The sequence below is a fragment of the Xiphophorus couchianus genome, chromosome 22, assembly GCF_001444195.1.
Source record: "Xiphophorus couchianus chromosome 22, X_couchianus-1.0, whole genome shotgun sequence".
Classification (NCBI taxonomy): domain Eukaryota; kingdom Metazoa; phylum Chordata; class Actinopteri; order Cyprinodontiformes; family Poeciliidae; genus Xiphophorus; species Xiphophorus couchianus.
The window spans coordinates 11,836,902-11,855,479 of NC_040249.1; the positions used below are offsets into that span (position 1 = coordinate 11,836,902).

Here is an 18,578-nt window from a genome sequence, read left to right on the forward strand (position 1 = left end):
ATTCAATGACTTTACAGTTACTGAATGCAACAAATTTAAAGTCGTTGCTTAAAATCTGATGAAAGTTAACTCTATGCTATTGTGAATAATGCCTACAGATGTTTTCTAACCATTTTATAATGGTTAGAGAGGTCTGATATTTTGTAATAAATAAAAGAATCTGTACCTATTTCATTTTCAAGTTCTGTACAACAAAAGAAAAAAATATGTAAAAATGAGTACTTGTTGAAAAAAAATTTCTACACCTACAAACATGCAATTGGCATGTACAATTATCCGAAAACCATTGTTGCATTTTAAAAAAGGAATAGCTTTTTTGAAGCCAGAACCCGGAAGATAACATGACACTATTGTGACCTTCTGTATTTCTGCTTTAAAATTTAGAATGTGCTTATATGGAGACAATACCGCAACATGTCTGTGAGTGTATTTATCTTGGTTGATAAATACCAAGATACCAAGGTTGACTGTGTGGCACGCTCCACAGAGGGCAGATGACTTATTGATTAGACAGACTCATTTATTCAGATGAAGCAGCTGGAATGGCCTCTGGGCTTGTTTTAGTCATAGAACGAACCTCTCTCGATTCCTCATTCCAATCACTGAGAAGCACCATTTTAACATTCACAAAGGTAAAACTGATTTTCTTTGGAAACTTTACTTTAATGGATTACAGTAAGCAGGAAGACTCAAAACCTTAACTTTAGAATTCTGATTCACTTCAACCCAAGGTATTTATCCTTTTTATTTGTTTAAGGAATAAGGACTAATCTGATTAGTTAAAATTTTTGCTAATAAAAAGAGCAACACATTCTGCTTTCTGATTTTATTTCATCCCTTAGAGCAAAATTGTAAAGTGGAATATTTTGAAATTTATTCTTTTTGAAAATCTGAAAATGTAACCTACGTTTATCAGCTTCCTGAAACCAATCATAAGCCCCAAAATATAATCAACATAAATTACCTTCCAAAGCATAGCTCTGAAAATTTCAGTGAACTACAGTAGAATGGTTTAGATTAAAACATGTTCATGTGTTTCACCCTTCACTCACCGTCTCCAGCTGAATCCATTTAAGAACCTGTGGTGAGACTTTATGTTTACAGATATTGTCCATCCAATCTGACTGGATAGATAACCTAGTCTGATTATCAAATTTTGCAGTTTTGCAAAAAATAACAGAGCAATCTCTTTTCAAGCTTACCTGGGAGAAGCATTCCTCAAAAGACCTGCATCTCTATTTATAATCGAAGTATTAACTCAGGGGGTTGATTTTTAATTGAAAAAATTGGATATTGTGTTTGCAATTAACTTTTATGCACTATTTGAGATTGATCTCTAACAAAATAAATCAAAACAATACACAACCATTAAGGTTTATTGTTGTATTGAGACAAAAGGAGAAAATGTTCAAGAGGTATGGAAAGTTTTAGATTGCATAGGAGACTGTTACCACAGTGAGTTCATGTTGCTGCTAAAGTGTTGTGCATTCTATTGTGTGAAAAGGTGAAAAGGTATTTACCTTTATCCCATTGCTATGTCCATCATAAATTACTATTTAATGCTAAGATACTAAAGAAAGAAAATATCAAGGCTTGAAAAGAAACTACACTTCATGATTGTGTTTTTAAACAATATCAACATGTCTGTCAGAGATTGATATTTCCCCAGTGCTGCCCGGATGCCTCTCTTCAAAATTATTTTTACCTTGGATGCAGATGAGACTCATCATCAGCATTATTTTGTCAAACCCAGCAGCCATGATTTGCATAAAGCCCTGATATTTTTGTCAGTTTATGTGCCGCACTTACGCAGCACCAGAGAGGATGATGCTCACTTCATGTTCTTCGCTGAATATTCATTCTTCACTCAAAACTTTGGTGAGGTCATCCACTCCCTTATTTGACACAGGGACGCCTGATTGCTTTTCAAAGCTTTTTCATGCTTTCCCATATTTCCGGGTTGAGGGTGACAAAACTCCAAAAGAGCAGCGCTCGAGGATAAAGCACACAACACACACTCTTCACTCTCTCCAGTCTGTCTCCTAAGCCTGTGTGCTGACACAATCCTGTCCAGCCTTGAAGTAATAGGTCACTGTTGTGATGTTGTTTTGCCAGGCTGTGATTCATGTGTGACTGGCAGAGTAAATCTTGTGCTTGGCTTCGGCTGACATAACTTACACCAGCTGGATGGGGAGAGATTCGGATTTATGTAGCTTTTCACCCAGGTGCCAACATAACCTGCCACTAATCTGCCTCAGAGCCTAGGATTTGCCCCATGCCTACATGGGTGATGCTCTACTTGATGTGTGCAAGATACTGACTGCTGGAAATAAATGTGTCAATATTTATTCATAATGTGAGAATGTACTACATGCTGAAGGGTAATGAAAAGCACTAGTGCATGTTTAAGGGGTCAGAGAAAAAAACAAAACAGCTATTAGTCTGACACATTAAGATGAACTCTGTGGATTCAGAGTTCTTTGTTTTTTCGCGTTCTCTGAAATACAAAGCCTTTAATCTAGGGGTGTTATTTTTTGTGCAACTCTGTATCTTCGTAGCTGCAGTCCTTTATGCACCTCTGGTTATGATTTAAGTAGAGGTTTAAGTAAAACCTTGTGTTTTGACAGGTGCTTGAATCAAAGATTAGAGCAGGGATGAGAGGTGCATTAATAAAATGACTGATTCTCTGCTGCTTTGCTCATTTTAGCGACAATGAATCCTTTAAAGGGCTCTGAAAGCTTAGCGACAGGTGGATAGACACAACAACAGTATGAATGTGTCAAATGGAGGCAGTGGCTGTTCTTGCATGAATGTTGCCCTGAGTGAGCCCTTCCATCTGAATACAGAATATACTGGGTATGTGAAGAGATTTTAAATATATGTTTGAGAAAACTAAATATTACCAATTATTGTTTTCACAAAAATGATTCACACCAAGCCTGTCTTTTAAAAACCTGTGAAGTGATTTAGACTGGCTCTCACGATGCAGGTTTAAAGGGTGAGAGCTGGATGAAATACTTTCTTTAATGAATGAATTAATGAACTTACAAAACGCCTCAGAGAAGCAACGGACAACCAGCAACATGGAGGCCCCAGCAACACGGTCCAACAGAAAAAAAGCAGTGTAATAGAAAAGGAGGAAGTAACTAATTACAAGTAACACACTGCAGCTGGGAGTGAGACTAATGAGGAGATGACCAGCAGCTGGGGAAAGAGAGCAAGTGGCAAACTCAATAGGACCAAACTGAAACAGAAATAAATAAAATGCTAAATCTAACAAGATGAATCCAACAGCTAAAAGAAGAAATGACAAAACTAACAAAACGACTAAATCAGGTCAGAAAAAATAAATTCCAAATGAGAAAAAAAAGGAACAAATCCAAAACTCAAATGAGACAGAACTGAACAAACAGAGGGAATAAACTCCTCAATCCTCAGGTATGAACCCAGATGAGAGAAAACTGCCCACATACCCACGCCAAGTGCTGCTCCCTCATGCAATGATGCCCTCAGTGGTGAGCCTTATTGCCCATAAAAGATAACCAACCAACAAACAAAACCCTCCACCCATTAGAGGTTCAGCACTAGAAAACGAGACAGGAGTGTCAAAGTCCATGAACCTGAAACAAGAAGGTGAGCTGAAATTGACAAGTCTGAGAGGTTTGTTTTGTTTTACCCCCAAGCCCTTCTCTCTTTTAGCTCGTCTAAAACTTCTAATGCAATATTGCAAGAGGCAAATTGCTCTCTCCATGCCTCTCTCTCTCTCCTTTTCCTCTTTATACAATTTTTTAGCCGCCAGTTGCCTGGCTTTTTCATGGAGGTGTTGAGGCCACACCGAGAGAACATTTCTGCTCTCTAAGTTAAATTATTCAGCTCCTCTATTCATTTGTCACCCTGTTCCTTCCTCACTTGTTTTCAACAAATGGCTCTTATATCTCTAGGCCAAAAACCTGCACTCATAAAAGCAGTGACCCCCGAAAATAGAGAAAAAAATTCCTTGTGCTTTTATACACTTTCTGCAATGTGACCATCAGCATAAAGATACTAGTAATCGCAGGAGTTTGGATTGGAGTGAGTTTTTATTTGATGCAATGTTTTCCTATAGTTTTAGTTGAATACACCCAGAGTAACCTTGAGAGAAGCAGATGTGTGGGCCTGTCTCTGTTTGTATTTTAAATCCACAATGATTCCACAAAAAAATTACCTGATGATTAGTTAGAATCCAGATCCATCCGCTGAAGCTGTGGTATTAACCTCGCCGTGACTTTGAAAATTTGGAAAAAGTGTGCGAGTTGGCAGCACTGAGAGAAGAAATCACATCCAATCCATTCGAAAAGACAAATGCTTTGTAGATTGTTTACTGTTTTGTGCTGTCTTGGTTGCCAGTTGGCTCTTGTCCCTGTCCGCTTCTGCGTCTCCTCGTTCTGCTTGATAAAAACGTCAGGAAGCTGTTGGATTAGAGAACTCTTTAAAGCCTCGGTTGCATCCTGCTTGCATCACGTAGAGTAACCACATTTAACACACTCACACCTTCGACAGCATCACTAAAAAAATATTTCTCTTTCCACAGCGAAGAAATATTTAATTTACTCTTTCTATGATCATCCCTATAATTTTGAATCTAACTTTCTGGTCATTATATGACTAATATTAACATCTATTGGTAAAGAGCTGGTATAAGACATTTCTGTCTGACCTCTAGAAATAGTTTTTTTTCTAGGACAGATGAGCTGAGGAGGCAACATATTCATGTCAGTTCACACAGTTATGAGTAAATGATAAAATCTGAGCTGACCTGTTTATGTCATTGCAATAAATATAACAAGAACTGGGCAGATGTCGGCAATGAAGAAATGAGACCTTGTATCTCAGGAGGGGAAAAGCTGTGGAGGAAATCATGCCTGCTGCACTACACAGGAGATGTTATTTAAGTAAATCTTTGTTTGATTTAATTTATTTGAAGTAGATGAACAGGCTGGCCAGGTTTACTTTAACATACTAATGCCATTGTTGGGTGCATGTCTTTATTTGGGACCTATCGCTAAGTTCAGCACATCAGACAATGACAAAAAAAATTGAGAAAAATGTTTTTATGGAGTGCCCTATTGATTTGATTAATTTTGGATAGAGATTCACCTGCAGGACAAAGTGAGAAATGAGAATTAAAAACACTTATTTAGTTTTGGAGAAACAGCACTGAGAGAAAAGGGTCAGCTAACACAATATTTTTAGTTTCTCATGACACCTGAATGCTTCCCACCATCAAATGTAGCTACAATGTAAATACAAAAAGTAGTTTTCAATGATGATCTTATTTACTAAACGAAAAAAAAGTCATCTAGACTTGGGCTCTATCTTGACCTCCTGGATGAGTTTCTGTTGCACTCTGAGAAATTTTGGTAGCTTGGTCGTGCCTGACAAAGATCCTCGGTGTTTCCTCCATTTTTTGATAATGACTCTCACTGTGGTTTACTGGAATCCCCAAAGCTTTGGAAATAACTATGTAGTCCTTTTCAAACTGATTAAGGTTGTTGACTTTGTTTCACATCTGTATTTCAATTGGCTCAGATTGGGCATGACGCATTGCTTTTTCAGATGTGCCTAATTTATGTTGGCACACAGATAATATTTCATTCATTTTTTATTCTGCATGTCTAGCAGGAATGAGGTTCTGGGTGCAGCTCATAAAATTGAACTTAACATTAATCATAGTTTAACAAGAAGAGGTGGTGGAGTGTTACTTTTTTTTTTTTTTTTACACAAGATCATGACAGTTTGGATAAGTTTCTCCACAGATAAATCATGTCATCTTTGGAAAGCTTTTTATATTTACTCAGATTATGTTTGGCTGAAGTTAAAATTTGTTTGATTATTTTAAACATTGTAGGGTGTATCAAAAAAAAACAAGCAAGATAAAAAAAACACTGTTTTTGTCTCACCTCAAAATGACAATTGTTGCTATAAACTGAATGGAAACTGAACTGAATTAAAAACCTGTAAGGAGTTCAAATACTTTTCTGCACCCTTGCACCTACTGTAGCACATGTATTATGATGTGACATACCACAATTGCCAAAAGGACTATTGCATTAGAAGTTTATTTTTGCACAAAATAATTCATTCCAAACATACATATTACTCACTTGAAAGCAAAAGTTTCTCCAGGCATTGAACCAGTTATAGCAATGTAAGATTAAGACTTTTTTTCCCACTCTTTTGCACTTCTGATCAAATCTTTTCATTATAATATCACAAAGTGTTTTACAAACACAAACACTGTTGCTGCAGGAAACAGAAAAGAGGCAGACTCTGTTTGGAATCTTAAGTGGGAGAGATGCAGCGCTGGCAAATTGCTCATATGTAGGTCAGGGACATGAGTATGTGTCTATGTGAAGATATTGTGAGTCTCCGGGTGTGCCTGTCAGAATTTTATTGGGTGAATCTTTTTGCACTCTGAAGTGAAAGCAGTAAACAAACATCAGTGCTCAGTCAAGGCCTGCAGCGGCTGAGATGCGAATCATTGGAAAGACTGTGATTTTTAAAATAAAATGCTATTAAAATGAAAACTTTATGTTGATCAAATAATTGAGAACAAGCACAGCCGGTGCTGTCGACTTACAGTCAGTGAATCATAAACAAAATCAAAAGAAACTCTTGAGACCCACATACAGTTGGGCATACTTCACTCTGCAGAAGCGTACCTGAAGTGAACTTAATTCGGACTCAAACATCCGACGGATGGTGAATTTTTTTGACCTCACTGTGCCGGTAAAGTTGGAAGTTGGCATAAAAAGTTGACTCACACTCTGTGCCGCACTCGCAGGTGTGCAGTGGCTGCCCTGGTGGTGAAGAAATGGGGGGAAGATGTCCATTTCTTGGACTTGGTACTGTTCACTTAGGAAATTAAGTAATTTCATCACAAAAATTGTAGGCAATCAGTATGCTCGACTATGAAATCTCAACCGTCAGTGTGAGTAGAGTCCACGAAGGTCACAGAATGCCCACAGTATCCCCAACTATGTGGGAGCTTTTGATATATGAATATGAATAAATTTATCTAGTGCAGAAAAGAAAGGACTGGAAGTCCTCCTCGTGTTGACTAGGATACTCATAGAGCTAATCTTGGCTCTTTTATCTTCTGTATGACAGCAATTGCACATCTGTTCTTGCTGCTGTTTCATCCATTTGAAGGATTTAGGGAATTTAGTTTTTATTTGGATAATCTACTTCTGAGTCAGCTAAGATTATATGTTACTCAGACCTAGGGAACTGGCATGACAGTATTTGACCTGCTTGACATCCCTATAGTTTGAGCTGCTTCATCTATCAGCAGCACCTGGCTCTGCCTTCAGGAGGCACAAAAACTACAAAACATAATGGAAGAAATTCCCAGTTTCAAATTTAAAGATGTGAAATTTCTCCAGGGCACCAATTCCAATCACAGAACAGCTCTCTTGAAAAGTCAACAGCATGTCTTGGCGTTCACAATTTCCCACACCGCATAATAAACTGTCCTTGTCCTCACATCCATTCTTGTGGTGAAGCCTTCAACTGGAGTTGTTGAATGTGCTCATCATTTCTGCAGCCGTTGTGTTCACATTTTTTTTTTTTTTTTCCTTTTCATGCGTTCCCTTGTGAGTGTGCCTCAGAGTCTGGCACCACGGTAAGCCTGAGAATGTGCATGTGTTGGAGCCGTGTGCTTAATCCTTACAGCAAATAAAGGGAGGCTTACCCAGTCTGGTGCACGCATACAAGAGAAATCGCACATACACACACTTCACATGAACTGGCATGCTCTTCCTGTTCACATCTTTTTTTCTTCTCTCTCTTCTCCATCTGGCTCGTACGTCCATCCTTCTGTTATTCCACCTATCTTCTCCAGGCTGTGCTTCACCCATCTTCCCATCCTCCCATTTTTCTTTTCCCTCTCTTTTTTTTAACTCTCACTTGGAAAATCTCACACAATCCCCTGCTACTCCCAGTGTCTCCATCTCTTTGCCAAGCCAATCTGGGTTTTGGGAAGAAGCTCAAAAGCACGAGGATTACCCTCACACTCACAACAATTAGCCCCAACTTTCCTGTTCAGGGCCCAACAGCTGCTAGAGCCTCATAATGAGAGAGCTGCAGAGTTGCTAAGATGGGATTTGTGATTATTTATGGTGGACTTTGACTCTCTGACCAGTCCAGAAAAACACTGTCAATGATGTAAACTGTTCTGTGGTCACAATGGAGCTCAAAAGACAGCTTTGTGGTCCTTTGGTCATAAACATGCTCTCTCTCTCTGCCTCTTCTTTTCCTGCAAAGATTTCTATCCTCTACATTCATTATCCAAACACCCTGGGGCTTTGGTTGTCACTTAGAATTTAAGATCCTTCTCTTGTTATTGCATTTGCTCCCTGATAGCAAATATGATCAAGCAAGTGGGTGGGCACAGGTGTTTCATTAGCCACGCACAGCTGTGCTCCTCGGTGCACATGAATGTGCCACAACAAATGAGAATTTCTCAAATGTTGATTCTGACACGTTGACTCCAACCTTGAAGTTCAGACCAAGCCACCTGACCACAAGAGAAGAAAAGTGGTCAAGTTGCATTTCTTCAAGCTCAAGTGTGACACACAAAATGTGGCAAAGTTCTTACTTTGGGGTGGCGTTTGGACAAGACAGGAAACTCTAATGACATGCACTGGTGTAATCGACCAGACACAAAAGAAAACCATATTAACTAGCAGAACAACATAGTGGTTCATAATCGCTTTCAATTTTTACTCAATTCTGATTTAGGTAAGACTCCAAAATGTCTTACATGTATCATGGAACCATTTCCAGAGAAAGATTAGCTTCTGAATCTAAATCTGATTAATCCCTTTATCTGGATGTAAATTAGAAATACTTGAAACTATACTGCATTTTACTGCCTTGTCAGTGTATATTTAAAAGAAATAGAGAAGGTAGCATTATACACATTTTTTCATAAAATGAAAGAGTATTTTAAACGGATTATAAGTGAATAGACAATTGCTCATATTTTTGGTGCAATATTTTCAGTAGACAGCTTAAAGCAAGTGAAACACTGCATGCATTCCACTATCTGCAGTGGCTGAGTGTTATTTTACAACTCAGTAAAACTCAGTCCGATTTTAGTCCACAGAATCTGTAGACTGTGGTTTTTTTCTTCTTCTTTTTCTTCCACGAGCTAGCTTTGCATCAGTAATGATGACTTGGCAAGTTTTGGAACAAGACCTGTACACTGAGCTCCCAGGTACAATACTCAGAGATGGGGAGAAAAAAACTGACGAGTCAGAAAGCCAACCAGCAAAATATATTTCATTTCCTCCATTCTGTTTTGTGTATTCAGCTTATTTTTCAATTGTGTGTCTTTTATTTTACACATTAGTCTAACAATGCAAGAAGTTTATTGTCAAAACAATTATGCCACAGCACTTTACATTTTTTAAGTCAACATAAAAAGACAAGACTCTGCTTAACCATCTGTAAAATGACGAGACAATTAATCCGAGCTCTAAATGTTCGCAAAAAACGTATAATGAGTTTGAGAGAAAAGTCCAAGTCAGTGTTTTTGAGTTGTCTGTCTTATTTTGAGCTTTTCCCATTTCTAACTGCAAGATTAGGCTGCTGATGTCTTTGTCTGTGGGGAGAAAACTCACCCCTATGCACACACACGCACGCCTACAGGACACTACCAAACGTGTGTGAGTCTGAGAAAAAGAGAGAAGAGCTTCTGGATACTTAAAAATATGCATCATGATATAATAATAAATTGATTCGGCAAAACACTGCATGTTTATACTTGTAACATTGTTTTTCACACTGCTATTGTCATATTCAGTTCCCTAAACTAGACATAAGTATCAGGTCAAGGATATGTTAGTGTATTTGATATTAATTTCCATCTAGGTCAGTTAGCATTAACTTTTACAAATGTAAAGCACTGGATCGATTAAAGGGTGGATGGATTTTGCCCAAGACATTTTTTCAACACTTGGTGTCTCAGGAACTTTTTTATGAACTGTGCTGTTTGTGCTTTGTTATTTTCAGCAGACGTTATGTTTTGTGTAACATTGGAGGGCATGCTTCAATACAGTTGGCTGCGCTTTTATTTTTGGGACATTACTTTGAGTCATTTCTGTTTTAATTTGTTTTTCCTCTTTACAGCTTCCCATATGCAGCATCTGAGGCCTCAGTGACTGTCAGTATCAATTCAAACCGACGTAAAAATGTTATTCATCATGCCTTCCCTGATTTTGCCCCCTTTTCAGTTCACGTTTGTGTTCAGATGCACTGCTGCCCACTCGGATTATGTGTAATCTGGACACAAAACAGCTTTTGAAGGAAAATGCTAATTCAGTGCAATTATTATGAAAATAAAAAGTACTGCGTTGCTTCTATAGTCTCTCTGACCTAAAGACTCCACTGATGGCATAAAAAAAACATAACTTGCTTCTCGCAAAGTGCTTTAGGGACACATCCTAGCCCCCTCATTGCTTTTCACATATAGAAAAGTTTCACTTGTATCTTAGCTGACATTTAATAACTAATGATGGACAGCACTGGGCAGACTTTGGTCATCTGTTTCCAACACTTTAAGATCAAGAGTCCTTTGTGATGGCAGCTTCAAAATGATTCAGACTCTCCAAATGTGACTCTTTTTTTTTCTAGCTGAAAACATGAGTCCTTTCCTTTGTTCTTATTTGCTTTGCTATATAATTTGAGTTCTTTTTCCAACTGCACACTACAATGTTGACTCAGATGGGCTATAGGGATGGAGCTTTTTCAATCTGTGCACATTTTTATGTGGCACTTTCCCATCTAAAATTCCGTGTCAAGTATATTTCTTGTTTTTAGCGCTTGGGAGCACACAAAAATTAAAATTTTTTATTGTTCTAGTTTCTGCAAAGATTTTGGCTTATTTAGGATGAGTTTTCATGATACACCCAGCTTGATATTGGGTTCACAAAAAAAAGGGATATTTCTAGAAACATTTTTGGTGAAACATAAAATCCCCATGTTTATGTTCTTACAAATAGTAATTTTACACTAACTGTGTTTTAAATGGTCGGTAAACAGTCTGTATAGAAGTTTCGAGTGCAGATTTGACTAATCCACATTTTATGGTTTTTATGCTTGCCTACTTATAAACTTCTCCTAATGCAACAATTGTTTTGTTTTCATACGTCAAATAAAGTTTCATAAATTGAAACTCTGTTTTAAAGAATTAAAGGGGATGTGTTCTGTATTTTCCAGGCACATAGAGCCATTTTATAGCACAATCAAGGAAATACGTTACCTTCTATTGTTACAAAAATGCTGTATATATCAAGGACATTTGATTTTGATTTTGGAATGTAACACCTTGAAATTGGGCCTTCTTTAAGAAGCTCTTACTCTCTCCAATACTCTGCCTTCAACACGCCATCACAACAATGTTTCTCCATACAATAAGCTCAGTAGATAAGCAGTCCCACCAGGTGTTTGCTAATTGCTGCTGCTGCTAGTCTGAAGGAGCTGGGTGGGAGGAAGGGTGCTCTGTGAGCTGGAGGCTTAGAAACTCTGAGACTGCAGCTCTGAGGAGGAGCTTTGTGTGAATAGGCGCTGTTTGGTTCCCCCACGTGTTTTGCCCAGCTGGATCATTGCCACAGGAGATTAAAGAATTTCTCAAAGATGCTTGAAAGAATCAAGGCAACACTTCATGTATGTTTTTGATGAGAGAATGACATTATAGCATGATTCAAAGCTCAAAAAGTACCTCTTTAGTTCAGGAAATTGAAGAGGCTTGTCTATAAGCCTCTTGTAAAGTTTTGATTTAAATTACATACTCAAAGTTGTAATAACTAAATATAAATCGCCGCATCTAGATGGAACTATTTTTTCATATTTTCTTTACCTCAAACTGCTCAGCTGAAACTCCCATTGTTCTTTTTCTGTTTGACTTGCGAGCTCCTGAGCTGTCAGATTAATAGTTGTCTCCTTAAGCAGTGTAGCATTATTAATTTAGTAAAAGGTGGTATTATGAGATGTTCAGGGATGAATCAGGGCGATTCCTTTGGCCATTACCCCCTCTGTTAGAGCGAAGCAGCACAAGTATGTTGGCCCTCGCCTAGATGAGTCCATCTTGCCTCGAGCAAGCACCAAGGTGCTTCTATCTATCTATCTATCTATCTATCTATCTATCTATCTATCTATCTATCTATCTATCTATCTATCTATCTATCTATCTATCTATCTATCTATCTATCTATCTACAAACAAACATGATTCTGCAGGTGGATAACAGGACATGTTTATGACCAATCCATCAGCAACAGAGTAATGTGCATGTTTTACATATTTGTGATGTTTATTTATTTAGCAGTGGTTTGCATCATGACACTAATATCTGAGACTGGTGTCGGTGCCTATTTATTCCTGATATTGATCCCCTGTTGGTCCTCTCTCTCGTACACACTTGCTCCCGCAGAGCAAATTTCCCCCAGGACTTTGTTGCTCCTTCCTGAACTTCATAGGGATCCCAAGGCTCTCCTTCATTCTCTCTCTCTTTTTCTTTCTCATGCTTTCTGTGTGTGCTGGCGTTGAGCTGAGGGAGCAGTGCACTAATAGAAACTCTATTGACTGGGCCACTCACTTATTACTGCTATTATAGCTGCTGAGGCCTCTGGACGCCAGTCGATAAAGCGGCTTGTCTCTGTTCACTGGTGAGAGACCTCTGTCAGCACAGGAGGAAAATTATATGTTTGATCGACCACCTTATGATGCAGTTTACTGTAGGGTTGGGTGTGAGCATGCAAGAGAGGGACTTGTCTTGTGTGCGTAGAAAAATAAGGAAAGAAAATAAAATGAAGCCAGGATTGAGAATGTAGCAATAAATCAACTGTATCTATCAGTGTGTGTTGCAGAATACCATGGTCACCTGGAATGGATCTTGTTTGCTTCTCCAGACGAACATGGCAGACTGGTGCAGCTGGTTGCACTGTGGCCCATCAACAAAAAGGTCCTAGGTTCAAATATCGACCTGGGGTCTTTCTGCATGAAGTTTCCATGTTCTCCCAGTGCATGTTTTGGTTCTCCCTGGGTACTCCAGCTTAAATAATTCATTTAATTCGGTTAAATACAGAAAATTTTAGAGCACAAATTGTGACATAATTTGCTATATTCTGAGTCAATCAGAGTTGGACTTGGTGGTTCAGATTACTGCACTGTTGTTTGACCTACGTTAGGACTTTATGCCAAAGAGCAGAATTAATGGATCCATCAATTAATTAGTAGACCTAGACTATTACACTGCCAACATCATGCTGAAGTTTTTTTTTTTTCGTTTTTGAAATCTTGGTAGTTTTACCTCCAGATGATATGAAACATACATCCTTCAAATTGTCAAGTGGATCATTAATAATTTCTTTGCAAATGGAATTTGTGTGTGTTTTTTTTTTGTCTGCTGCTGTTTGTCATCTTGCGAATCTTCTATACCTGCTCCTTCTTTTGCCCTTTGACTTTCTTATTTTTAAAGCATGAGCGCTGACCTTAACCGAGGCAACTGAGACCTACTGGGCACTTTGCCACATTACTGTGCAGTTCCAAACCTTGACTGTTGCAATTGTTTATTTTCACTTCACACCAGATTTTACCTAATTTATATGCGCTAGTTTTCAGAATGTTGCACAATTAAGAGAGTTTCAAGATTCAGTCCAAAAATACCTATTGCCCTTCAGTTTAGAAAGCTTTAGAGCAGATCGGAATACCTTTACTCTACCCAAATTTTAAATAACGTACAATGACCACTGAAAAATGGCTCCAAATTAATGATGCAGCGGATGCTTTTTGATACAGACACCTTCTAAATAAAACTACCAAGAAAAGACCAAGAATTGTTTTTGTCTTCCCTCATATGTGGTCAAGGTTTTTCTTCATGTCGGACAGTTTGGCCGGTGGTGTTTGTCCTATAACGCTGACGTGTTGCTCGTTAGAGGAGCCCAGTGGCAACACCGCAGGCAACTGAGGAGAGTTGTGTGATTGACAGTGCTGACAGTCAAGCAGAAGGAGACAATATGTGAAGCAGCAAGGTCATTTGAAGAGTATATGCAGATGTGGAAAACTGCTGGCATGATGTGATACACCTTAGTCACATCTCCACAAACACCCACAGTTAGCATTTATGTCATACGATGAAGACGACGGTGAAACAATGATACATATGAATGGAGGGACAGGTGATTGCTTGTCGGTTGTTCTTCAAAAAGGTGACAGCAACAGAAACAACAAATTAAAAACTACATCAGATCTTATGTTTTCTGTTCCTTATAGAACATTTAAGAGAATATTTGAGATTCATGTTGCAATGATGCATCACAAATGTTAGATAACCACAGAGAAACCTGCTGCTAATTCTGTCCCACATTTATGCTTGTGGCAGATGGAGAGGGAGTCTAGCTAATATGAAACTGGTGATGAGGTTCAGGGGGAAAAAAAAAAAGAAAGCTTCCAAATGCAGAAACACACACACAGACACAGAATGGAAGACGATGGGAAGTGGCTGATTAAATTAAAGTAAAATTAAGCGAGAAGTTTGTGGAAGTTGTGCTGATACCCCTCAGGTGACAACTTCATTAACATACCTGGCTGGAGTGCCAGTGTTGAGAGAGAAAAGAAATAGGCAATGCACTGTGGGTATACGTGGGGGGTGGTGCTGATGGGAAGGTGGTAAAATTGGGAGCCAGATGGAGAGGTGAGCGAGAAACGAGGGAAGGAAAAAGCGCTGAGTGATATCTGCAGTGTGCAGGGTGCGAAGCGTGTCATCTGTCATCTAATAGAAAACTGTGTGTGGCCGAGACTGAAATGTAAAAATACATTTTTCCCACCCATCTCACTCTTACATTCTGCTACTATTTTTACCCATAGGGTAACTGGTCCAATCACCAACAGTCACACCTCTGTCCCGACCATCCACCTTCCTCCATGTCATTCTGTGCAGCTTCATCACCTGTCACACGTGTAACAGTGATGCAATTTCAAATTCAACTGTGTGATCCGAATCTAAAGTAAGCAGAGGGTGAAAAGTCGCTTGGAGGCTGTTTGTGCGAGAAGGGTTTAATCTAAATATTCTGATTGAACTGCATTTGAAAAGTCAAAGCAAAAGCGTCTCGTTTCGCTTTCAGATGAATGCTTCTGTTTACCGCTTGTTGGCAAACAGTTATCCTCAAATGAATAGGCTGATTTGCGAAATATGTTTGCAATTACGGTTTAAGTGCGAGAAGAAGGATGCAATCACATAAATGTTGCTGTTGATGAGCTGTTGCTTAATTGTTATGGTATAAATGATTAAAATTGGCAATGGCACTGTCTTGTGGGAGATTTTAAACACAGTCACGCATGAAATTTCATTTAACTCTAATGCTTCTGCATGGAGTCAGTCCCTTTTTTTTGGCAAGCCCAAAGCACCATTCAATAGAGATTTTATTTATGTTTTTTTCCCCCCGTCACACTCAAATGTTTTGGATCATCCAAAAAAAGTTTATATATCTGAAAAAATAACCAGCATGGACTTGTCAAAAGATGTTTTCAGTTTTTAAGGGATAATATGTAACCAAACAAACTTGTGTTTATGTGAAAAAATAATTGCCCCTCCTACTTATATCATTTACCGTGATTAACTAGATATAAATACAGTGCAGATTCCTTTAAAAATACTAAAATAGACCTTCAATTTATTCTGATCTTTTTTCCGCCTTTTCTTGCTCTCATGCCGTCCTGAAACCTGAAACCTGAAACTTGAGCCATGTTTCCCAAATCAAAAACTCTTCTGAATCTGAAGCTGCTGTGAGAGTCAGAGGAACTTGACTCTGATTTTACTAAGCCAGAGGATGATAAAGCCTGTGAGCTCACACAGGCTTAATCATCAAACTGCTCTAAATGTACAGTCACATTTTGCACAATAAGACAGCTCTTGATCAGTGCTCTTTGAAAGTTTTCAAAAATACTTTGCAGACTTTGTACTCTTGTTCTTCTCTTTTGTTCCACACTCGGAGCTGAACTGCTTCAACTTTCTTGTTTTGGTTTGTTGAGAAGAAGCAACGCCTGTGACTCACATGAGCGAACTGTCGACTGCTTTCACACAGACGTCAAAACAAGCTCAGATTTTAGGACAAATGGCAGCATCCGCCTTCAGGATGTGAGAGGCATTAGGAGACCATAGAAGCCCTTGCAGTGTTTTTCATCCCCCACACACTGGGATGACAGCCACACTCTGGTTTGTGACCTGAAGGATTATGTGTCTCTCTTTTTGAAGAGTTCAACTTAGTTACCTCCCCTGCCTTTTACATTTAGGCTACCAGCATAATTTTGTTCGGCAAGTAAAAACATAGTGAGCATGAGAACAGTTTAATCATTTATAGCAACTTTTAAAGCCAGGCTATGTTACAAAAGACATTTGTGAGTTAGGGTGCAACTATACAGACAATTCCTTTGATGTCAAGCCTGGTGTTTGCACTGTCAACTGTGGCACCTTATATAGACAGGTGTGTGTCCTTCCAAATCAAGTTTAATCTACTGAATTCACCATAGGTGGACTCCAGTTAAGTTCAAGAAACATTTCAAAGGAGAACTGTGGAAGGAGTTCATTTTTCATCAACAAAGTGTTAAGCAAAGACTGTGAACATTTGTGTTAAAAGGATTTCTTGGCTTCTTATGTTTTATACATTTAAAAGAAACTAAAAAAGAAAAAGTCCACATTGTTATAATGAGGTGTTTTTGTGTAGAACTTTGAGGAAAAATATCTAATACAGGTTAGAATAAGAAAGTATCAGAACAAATTTTGGAAAAGTGCTTGAGTTTGTACTGTCAGAGGTTACAATAATAACAAAAAGTACATGGATGAAGGAAATATAATAGAATATATTTAATTTTCTGAAATCTAACTACAGTAAAAGATACATGGCAAACGTGTGTTGGATCTTTTCATATTTTTTGTTTCTCCTTCCCAGTTAAAATTCTTTATGCCGTTTTTTTTACTAAACACCTAATGTATTTCATTGGAGTTGTATGTGACAATGTTTTTCTGATCATATAAGTGAACAAGCAGCTTTATAAAAATGAGAGAACACAGTAGAAAGGTCAAAGTTGAAGCTGTGGAGATATTTATAAAACAATATTCAAAGCTTTGTCGATCTTAAACTCACTGCTCAACTCAGTGTCTGTAAACAAAAAGAGTATGCCACAACCTCAAACTTACCTAAATATAAATTCTATGGTGAACGAAGGTCTTCAGCTATTTGCTCTTTTCAAAGGAGGCTTTTTTATTAACTTTGAGAACTGGCCATAAAAGAGGATAAAAGTGCAGAAAGAAATCGCAGCGTTCAACCAGAGGAAATGTTAATGGCATTTAACTTTCTAAAAGCTTTGAATCAGTACTTTACTTTAGTCATTCCTTAATTACAATGGGCACATGTTCCGGAACAAAGGACAAAACAGTAGGAAATGTGTCACTGACTGTGCTGTGCAGCACTCAGCAGCTTTAAAAAGAAATTAAATTTTTTTTTCTTCCTTCGTATGTTCACCCTCCTTTTCCCTCCATCTCTTTCTAATAGTGTAATGCTGATACTTTCAAAAAAAAAAAAGCGCCTGTGCTCTGTTTTGTTTCTGCACATGCCTTTGATTTGATTTGTGTTAGGACTGTAAGGCAATTTTCTGCTTAGCTGAAACTCTTAATTGAAGAGTTTCAAATCGTATAACTTATTCCTTAAGGATAAGTTACATGATTTTTTGCAGCAAATACTGCAAGAAATAAAAACAAAATAAACAAACAAAAAAAAAAAAAAAACCCCCAAATGGACTAGGGTATTTTTTAAACTATGTAAATATACATTATGCAAAACTTTAATTGTAGGTAAATGTGAAAGATATGAACTTAATTAGTAGCTGAAATGTAACCCATATTTTAAAGTTCTTTTAAAATTGAGTTCTCTTTCCAATTTCACAGGCTTAGCTTGTCTTAGTTACAGTAAGATATCAGTAATGACTCTAAATTAGCAAATTTTTTTCACTTAAAGGCACATGCAGAAAGGAGTATGTGTAATTTTGAATAATTTTAGTAATAGTAATCCTACGTCATTTGTTTTCAAATTATTACCCAAACTGCATGGAGTCACTGCTGCCCTTTGTTAGATAATGACTGTAACAGACGCATCTGTCTGAGACATCAGAGGTAACGTCTTTATTTATTTTGAGTAACAGTTTGATTCATCTATTGGTATGAATTTTAGAGAAAGTATAAAGGTCCATTTATTTTGAGCAATTGTTATAGTTTGAGATTGGCTGTGTCCATATTTTCCTCTCATGCACTGACATGGAAGATATTGTTCAGTTTTCAGTAAGTTAACCTTTGATGAAAGGTTATAAACACTTAATAATTACTAGTTCAGAGGCCAGATGCTGAGGAGGCACCCAACCGACTGAGCTGATCAACTTAGGATATACTGTATTGATCATGCTGTGGCTCTCCATTGTCAATTCTCACTCTATTCAGTTAATATCTGGTTCGGTTCCAGCCAAGTTGGGTGTGTCTCCATTGC

At 38.0% G+C, this 18,578-nt stretch overlaps 1 long non-coding RNA gene across 1 annotated transcript in view; it reads left to right on the forward strand.

The window, feature by feature from the left end:
- The first annotated feature begins 543 nt into the window (after positions 1 to 543).
- The window catches only part of LOC114138469 (uncharacterized), a 73,686-nt gene continuing 55,651 nt past the window's right edge, over positions 544 to 18,578 (forward strand). Inside the window, exon 1 of the long non-coding RNA XR_003594221.1 lies at positions 544 to 632. This is a non-coding gene — a long non-coding RNA (uncharacterized LOC114138469). The remainder of the gene's footprint in view (positions 633 to 18,578) is intronic.